Here is a 6,890-nt window from a genome sequence, read left to right as displayed (position 1 = left end):
AGTTGGTCTCGAGCCCTCGGGCTCTTGGCCTTCTTGCGCCGCCCTTTCCACAACCAGCACCATGCTCACTACTTCTGCGGCCGCCGCGATGTATAAATACAACGACTCCCCAGGGTCTAGAGCTACTAGTACTGGTAGGGACACCAGGTGCTGCTTCAACTCTTGAAAGGCTTGTTCCGCCTCTTCAGTCCAAGAGAATGGACCGGACTTCCGCAGGAGCTTGAAGAAGGGTAGCGCCCTCTCAGCTAGCCGTGAGATGAAGCGGCTAAGGGCAGCTAATGACCTTGTAAGCCTCTAGACGTCCTTGATACGGGCCGGAGGCCTCATCGCCTCGATTGCCCTAATCTTCTCCGGGTTTGCTTCAATCCCCCGGTGCGAAACCAGGAATCCCAGCAGCTTCCCAGCGGAGACACCAAATACGCACTTGTCCGGGTTCAGCTTTGTGTGCGTCGCCCACAGCTTGTCAAAGACCAGGGTTAAGTCTTCCACTAGGGTCGACCCCCTCCTAGTCTTGACCACAATGTCATCGACATATATCTCAACCTTATCCCTAATCAGGTCCCCGAAGGTCTTACTCATCACCCGTATAAATGTTGGCAAGGCATTCTTCAGACCGTAGGGCATTACAACATAGCAATAGAGCCCATCCACTGTTACAAAAGCAGTATGCTTCCTATCCTCTCTAGCCATTCGGATCTGATGGAAACCTGAGTAGGCATCTAAGAAGGACAAGAGGTCGCACCCGGAGGTAGAATCCATGATTTGATCTATGCGTGGAAGTGGATACGGGTCCTTGGGACATGCCTTATTCAGGCTGGTGTAGTCGATGCACATCCGAAGCTTCCCATTCGCCTTTGGAACAATGACTGGGTTGGCCAACCACATAGGGTGGTGGACCTCTTCGATGAAGCTGGCGTCAAGCAGCTTCCGAACCTCCTCACGGATGAAGTCTTGCCGCTCAACGGACTGTCTCCGAGGCTTCTGGCTCACTGGCTTGGCGTCGGGGTGGATCTTCAGATGTTGCTCAATCACCTCCCTGGGGATCCCAGGCATCTGTGACGGTTCCCAAGCAAAAACGTCGACATTTGCTCGGAGGAAGGCGACAAGCGTGAGTTCCTATTTCTCCCCTAGATTGCCCGTGATGCGGGTGGTCTGGGAGGAGTCTGTGCTGACCTGGATGGTCTTCACGGGTCCGCCGTCTGCTCTAGACAGCTGCACCTTTGGCACCTTGGCAGGCGCCTTGGTACCGGAGGTCGAGGGGTCATTCCCCCCATCGTCCAGGCGAGCAGCTTCCGCCGCCAGGGCGTGTAGCTTCTCAACCATCGTCATCACAACGGCGCGGTCACTCCGCATGGTGAGGACCCCAGCAGGGGACGACATCTTGAGGACCAAATACCCATAATGGGCAATGGCCATGAACCGGTACAGGGCTGGTCTGCCAATGATGGCATTGAATGGCAGGTTAACCTCCGCGACGTCGAACTGAACGTTCTCCGTGCGGAAGTTCTCCTCGGTCCCGAATGTAACCGGGAGTGTGATGCTCCCAAGGGGATACACCGGTTGAGCGCCCACTCTGCAGAATGGACGAAAGGGTCCCAGACGGGACCCGGGATCCGCAGCTTCTTGAACGCAGCATGGCTGATGACGTTGAGGCCTGCCCCGCTGTCGATCAGCACATGGTGCAGCCGCATGTTGGCAATGACAGGGGCGGTGATGAGCGGTAGTATACCGGCCCCTGCCATGTTGTCAGGGCAGTCGGATGCCCCAACAGAGATGGTGGTGCTTCTCCACCGTTGGTGTGGAGTAGCCTTCGGGACCCCTGGGGTCGCCGATAGGACCTCGCGGCGTAGGGATTTGACGTTCCTGCAGGAGGTGAGCTCCCAGCTTCCGACGTACATGACGTACAACTTCTTGCGGTGGTCGCTCTCGCCACCGGAGTCAAAGTCCCCGATGAAGACATCCTTCAGGACCCCCTTGGGTGACTGATACCTGAGGTGCCGCTCTCCGGTGGCCACGTCACCGTCGTCGGCCCTCTCCTTGCTAGGCCCGCGACGAGGTGGGAGCCATCCATGGAGGTCTGCTCGCGCCGCTCGCTGACGCGCTTCATGAGCTTGATAATCTCCTGGCACTCCATGACACTGTGGCGGCTGTTGGGGTGCATAGGGCATGAGCCACTATTGCCCCCCTGTGGCCGTGGGTGCTTGTTGCGCTCGCTCCGGCCCCCAGCTGCAGTCGCGACGATTGGAGCAGCAGTCTGCGGCCTCTCGTGGCCGAAGTTCTTCTTCTTCTTCTTTTTGCTGTCCTGGGCGACGGCACCCAGGCCACCCGTCTGGGCAACCCCGGTCTGCGGTGCCGAGTGCCATGCACGGCCCTCGGCAGCTCTGGCACACTTGTCGGCCAGAGCGAAGAGTGTGGTGATAGTTTCCACGTCGTGCGTGGCCAACTTCTCCAACATCTTCTCATCATGTACCTCCTGGCGGAAAGCAGTGATGATGGAAGCATCGGAGATACGAGGTATATTGCCCCATACCTTGGTGAAGCGGGAGATGAAGGCCTGGAGAGTTTCCTCGGGTTCCTGCTTCACTGCATGGAGGTGAGCCTCCACGCCATGCTGTTGATAAGCGCTGGCGAAGTTCGCTGTGAACCGCGTGCAGAGCTCTTCCCAGGAGTAGATCGATCCTAGGGCGAGGTTCATGAGCCAGGTCCGGGTCGGCCCAGACAAGGCTACATGGAAGTATGTCGCCATTACAGCAGTGTCTCCACCTGCTGCCGTAATGGCGGTGACGTATACCTCCAGGAACTCCGACAGGTTTAACGTACCGTCGTACTTTTTCGGCAGGTGTGGCTGGAACTTGGATGGCCAGGTCGCCGCGCGGAGATGATCCGCTAGAGCGGCGCAGCCTACAACGGCCAATGAGACACCCGCCTGGATTCGGGCGCCCTTTGGAGTCTGTGGTGCGACCGCATCAAAATCTTGGTCGAGGTTGCGACCCTCGATGTTCTGTCGGCGCTGACGCGCCCTCTCCAAGGAGACACGGGCATCCTCGCTCGCACGTCTACGGTTGAGTTCTGGCCGTAGGTCATCTGGCTTCTCCAGAGAGGCTGGAGCGTCCTCTCCCGCACGCCTGCGGTTGAGTTCCGCCCGCAGGTCCTCGGTCGGCGCAGCCTTCACTGAAGGCGGGCGCACCGACACCGACGCCTCATGTTGAAGCCGAAACGACCGAGGCCTAGGCCTGGCCGAGCTAGATTGCACTGTTGGGGCGAAGGCAAAGACGCTACCCTCCGCTCCAGCCTTCGTCTATCTCGCTGCACCGACAGGAAGCAGAAAGACCGGCGGGGTCCCCACCTTTGTCTATCTCGCTGCGCCAACAGGAAGCGGAAAGACCGACGAGGTCCACCCTTCGTCTATCTCGCTGCGCCGACAGGAAGCAGAACGACCGGCGAGGTCCACCCTTCGTCTTCTACGCTACAGGACGAAGGCCTACGGCGATGTCGCCCCGTCCCACGTCCTCACTCCACCTGGAGGCCCACGTGGGATTCGGCCCACTGTAATGGGCCCCGCTCGAATAAGTGTGTTACGGGCCCGATTTGCAACAACTTTTTTGTAATGACAGTCTGTAACCCTCCTTTACAGGAATATTCTGGGGATAGACCGGGTGACTAAGGGCACATGCGTCCTTACATTGAGGCGTTGGGCACTCAGGCACCTATAAATACCCCCGTACAATGCCCTTGAGAGACTGGATTAATAGAGCAATTGTCGCCTCAAGTTAAACCGTGTACACATCTCTCTCACTCCCCTGTTGGAATCAACCTGCCCGGGAATGCAAGTTCCAACATTGGCACCCATCGTTCGTGCTACGAGCAAACCACCCGCGATGGCACCCAAAAGAGCTAACTCGAAGGCAGCCCCATCCGTCGACGAAGCAGCGAAGGCAGCGCTGCTAGCTGAGAAAAAGGGCAAGGCCCTCGCACCAAGGAGCTGGCAAAGACGAAGCACATAGTAAGAGACAGCGCAACGATCAACACACTCCAGAAGGCACCCTTCGCACCTGCAGCTCCGAAGGGCAGCCACAAGTGCCACCTCCAGGCTTTGCACCACCAGAGGGCGAGGACGCAGCAGAGGACGGCGAGGTCCTTGGCGTCTCCGCAGAAGAACAGCTATAGCTACGGGCTCTGCGCCTCAAAAACCGCAACCTCCAGAAGCAGAAGGAAATCCTCGAGGCCAAGCGCCAACGTGTCTCTATGCAGGCCAAGGTGCGCCAAATGATACGAGATGAGGAGCAGAGGGCTCAGGAGCTTGAGCAGGAGATTGCGCTCTTACAGCGTGAAGGCCAACATGATCTAAAGCACGACCCGCCCCTCCATCAGCACGCGCCAGTCGGAGACCTATTCGTTCCTTACCGCGGACCCTTCATCCCGCATGCTGCAGCTCTCCAAGGCATCAATTACCTTGACGAGCGGAGCCCCCTGGCGCCGCAACTGCAAGTGTCACCATGGCCCACCAACTTCAGGGCAGGGACCTACCCCAAGTACAACGGCAGCACTGACCCAGCATAGTATATCATGAGCTATCAAGTCGCCGTTGCATCATCCGGAGGGGACGACGCCACGATGGCCAAGTCATTCATCATCGCCCTCGAAGGCCCCGCTCTCACCTGGTACACCAGATTGCCCCCGTTGTCCATTGACTCCTGGAGAAGTCTCCGGGATAAATTTCTACTCAACTTCCAAGGGTACTGCCCAGACACCGATGCCTTGGCCGAATTGTCACTCTGCAAGTAGCTAGAGAGAGACTCTGTGGGAGTACTACCGCAAGTTTCTGACCCTCAAGTCACAACTGCCTTCGGTTGATGACCAAATCGCCATTCACTACGCCATCAGTGGCCTTCGGGCTGGCGTCCTTTACAGCCACTGCATCAGGGATCCACCCAAGAACCTCCAGAAGCTGTATCAGCTGTTCGAAAAATATGCCAGATCCGAAGAGCTCCACCAACGCAAGGTCGAGTCCCAGAGGAAACCCAAGGACCCTCCGCAGTCCAGCCAAACGTGGACAAGACCTTCGCAGTCAGACTCCGGTCGGGACGGCCGCAGTCAGCAGCAGGTACATAACATCGCCAACCAGCACCCCGCTGGTGAGGTCCCTCGCCGCCAAGATTATCCCCCCCAGGGCCGTGGCAATGGAACTCATGGTCGGGGCCGAGGACAAGCGCAACAGCCGCGCCGATTTTACTGCTTGTTTCACGGCGAAGATTATGCACACCCAACAAGGGACTGCCCAGAAACGAAGGCCACCAGGGACAGGATGTCTCGGGCGCAACCAGCCTACAACCCAAGAGTTGTCGAGCACACATATCAACAACTCCCACAACCATACAACCACGGCCCCGCACAACATCCACCTAACCACGCATACCAACACCACCAGGAGGTACAAATCGTACCTCCCCCACTCCCACCTCCACCCCCGCAGCAGCCAAACATCCACCACCCAAACCACCCTCAAGCACCAAAACAAGAAGACTTCGCTGATCAGCCGTATCGCGGAGTCATTCACATGATCACTGGGGGGTCCAGCGTCGACTTTGACACGAAGCGACAGAAGAGGGACCATTACCGCAGCGTCAACCACGTCGTCGTCACAGGTCCAGTCGTGCAGACAAAGTGGTCCCATGTGCCGTTGACTTTCGACGCCAGAGATGTCGACCTGCGCTGCGCACCCCACATCGACGCCATGGTCATCAACTACAGCGTGGCAGGCTGGGACCTACACAAAGTCTTAGTTGACAACAGCAGCCAGGCGGACATCATTTTCCTCCACGCCTTCGACCGCATGGGCATCAGCCACAACCTACTGAAACCTTCGGACAACCCCTTATATGGCTTTGGCGGCAAGGGCACCTTCCCTGTGGGCAAAATAGAGCTACCCCTGTCCTTCGGTGTAGCACCCAATGCACGAAGTGAGCAGGTCACTTTCGACATCGTCGACATGGTGTACCCGTACAACGCCATAATAGGTCGGGGCTCCATCAACAAGTTTGAGGCAGCCATTCATGGACTTTACCTGTGCATGAAAATCCCGGGCCCGCAAGGCGTGATCATAGTCCATGGCAACCAGCAGGCCGCGCACAACATAGAAAGAGACTTCGTTCCAGGGCAAAGGAACGTGCATTGCCTCACGGCGCAGCGCGAGGTCCCCGAGGATACCCGCCCAACCGCCAATGGGCATGAAAAGGCACAGCTGCAAAGCAACGATGGGACAAAGACAGTTCCCCTTGACCAGGCAACACCCAAGCAAACAGTCATCATAAGCGAGAACCTTACTTCGCATGACGAGGAGAGACTCATCTCCTGTCTTTCCAAAAATAAGGACATCTTCGCCTGGTCCGCCCTCGACCTAGTCGGAGTCAGTCGCACCATTATCGAGCACAACTTGGGCATCGACCCTTCGGTGAGGCCGAAGAAGCAGAGGCTACGCAAAATGTTAGATGAGAAGACAGAAGCCGCCAAGGCCGAGGTACACCGCCTGCTTGAGGCCAATTTCATCGAACCAGTCGCCTACCCTACGTGGCTCGCCAACGTAGTCATGGTGCAAAAGAAGAGCGGCAAGTGGCAGATGTGCATTGATTTCACCAGCCTCAACAAGGCCTGCCCCAAGGATAATTTCCCCCTGCCTCGAATCGACAAGATCATCGATAGCACGGCCGGGTGCGAAGTCATGTCACTCCTTGACTGCTTCTCCGGCTATCACCAGATATATATGAAGGAGGAAGACAAGGCCAGCACCAGTTTCATAACACCCTTCGGCACGTACTGCTTCATCAGAATGCCAGAGGGACTAAAGAACGCTGGGTCCATGTTCTCTCACCTCACCAAGACAGTGCTCGAGA

The sequence above is a fragment of the Zea mays genome, chromosome 2 (assembly GCF_902167145.1).
Source record: "Zea mays cultivar B73 chromosome 2, Zm-B73-REFERENCE-NAM-5.0, whole genome shotgun sequence".
In the NCBI taxonomy this organism is placed as follows: Eukaryota; Viridiplantae; Streptophyta; class Magnoliopsida; order Poales; family Poaceae; genus Zea; species Zea mays.
Note: the sequence above shows the minus strand (reverse complement) of the source record.